Source organism: Sinocyclocheilus rhinocerous, unplaced genomic scaffold (genome assembly GCF_001515625.1).
Source record: "Sinocyclocheilus rhinocerous isolate Xijiao unplaced genomic scaffold, SAMN03320098_v1.1 scaffold820, whole genome shotgun sequence".
Taxonomy (NCBI): Eukaryota; Metazoa; Chordata; class Actinopteri; order Cypriniformes; family Cyprinidae; genus Sinocyclocheilus; species Sinocyclocheilus rhinocerous.
In genome coordinates, this window is record NW_015670386.1 from 1,572,910 (window position 1) to 1,574,996 (window position 2,087).

The following is a 2,087-nucleotide window of genomic DNA, read 5'->3' on the forward strand; positions in this document are numbered from 1 at the left end:
ATCAAATTTTTTTCCTGAAATTAATCACGATTAATCCTACCTAACATTAAAGTTTTTAAGGATACTTTTATATTGCGAATAATTTCACATTCAATCTTAAAATTAATGTGGAAACAACATAAAGACAGTCAATTTTTAATATTTGTTTAATGGCATCTTTTTTTATGACTGAAGGTGAGTATCACTGCAATACTACTGATGTCTCTAGGAAATTTTTATTTTTTCCTAATATTTAACCATTGACTATAGCCATTCAACACAGTATTTGAGAGCTACCACTTTTAACATTTATTAGACTTAAAAAAATAACAACTTCTAATTTAAGTGAACTTATCTTCACAATCTTCACATAAACCCATTATAATAAATGCCATATTTACCTGTGCCCTTCAGCAAGTAGGAAGTATACAGAAATTGAATATTTATATAGGAAGTTATCAACACTAAATTCTAAATTAAATATAGATGAATCCTTAAAGCTACAAAAGTTATTGATTTCTTTTTTCTTTTGTTCTTTGATGAACAGACATCACAGTAGCTGGGTTATTAGGTATTTGGCTGCTATTACTTTAAGAGCTGCTGCTGTGAACATGATGCAGATCTGACACGCATGTTCGTAGTTTTTGTGCGTGCAATTGAAGAGCACGCGCTACGAGCACAGTATAACGGCTGACAGGACAGGAAAATTTGATTTTACTGACATATGACCTGACAACATCTCATCTAACCGCAGTTCACTGTTGTTCTGCTGAAGCTCCTCGTCACCAGTACCATTTCTGCACTTGTTTGACTAGCGCCTGGAGCTGAGGTGAAGTGGAGTGCGCGTCTGAAAAGTCTCCTATTTGATTTGTAAAGACGTTCTACCGTCTACGTCTAAATGAACGCAATCCTTGTCAAGAAAAAAGAGACAGAAGCAGCATTTGTGAGTGGGGTGGCCAACCCTAGCTCTGCCCATGCGTTAACTGCATCAAATATATTTAACACCGTTAAACTGGAAAAATTAATCGCCTGCATTAACGTGCTAATTTTGACAGCACTAATTAATATATAAACAATAAAAACAGTATTATTGTGAAATATTATTACAATTTAAAATAAAAAATATTCCCATAATGGCAAAGGTGGATTTTCAGCAGCCATTACTCCATTTTTCAGTGTCACACACAAAAAATTACGTTTTTCTACTTAAAAATTTCACATTTAATTCAATGTGTTAAATTGTGTTTCTTGCCATTTTTGTGCTTTATTTTTTTGTACTGTAATTTACTAGCAATAAAAAAAATTAAAAAAAACCTAAACCAGATTTTTTTTTGCACACAGTCCTTCAGAAATCATTCTGATATGCTGATTTGGTGCTCAAGGAACTTTTTTTTTTTTTTCCAAAGCTATTGTGCTGCTTAATATGTTTGTGGGAATGGGTATACTTTTTTTTTTTTTTTTCCCAAGATTTCTTTGAAATAGACATCTTTTGTAACATTATAAATATATTTTCGGTCACTTTTTATCAGTTTAATTGTACCCTTGCTAAATAAAATAATAAATTTCTTTAAAAAAAAACCTTGCAAAATCCAAACTTTTAAATATGCATATTAATTAAATGTGCATATCAATATATTATTATTTGAAATAAAAATGGTTATTTTGGCTATATACATGGTTAATGTTATCTCCAGTTCATCTATCACACTGGAAGTTGAGATGAATCGCATTGCATTGAAAGAAACTACTCCCACAGTGCATCTCCAACAGTTGCTCATGGTCCTGAAAATTGCAAACTCTCATTGAAATTGAAAATGACTACAGGTTGCTGTCAGTGTAAACACTCCTTTATTAAAGGGGTCATATGACGTTACTAAAAAAAGAACATTATTTTGTGTATTTGGTGTAATGAAATGTGTTTATGCAGTTTAAGGTTCAAAAAACACATTATTTTCCACATACTGTACATTATTGTTTCTCCTCTATGCCCCGCCTTTCTGAAACGCATCGATTTTTACAAAGCTCATCGTTCTGAAAAGTGAGGTGTGCTCTGATTGGCCACTATATAGTGCGTTGTGATTGGCCGAATTCCTCAAGCATGTGACGGA

General features: G+C 32.4%; 1 protein-coding gene across 4 annotated transcripts in view; it reads left to right on the forward strand.

The window, feature by feature from the left end:
* Nucleotides 1-2,087, forward strand: part of LOC107734197 (caskin-2-like) — a 71,652-nt gene that overhangs the window by 68,845 nt on the left and 720 nt on the right. The gene's annotated exons all lie outside the window — the stretch shown is intronic.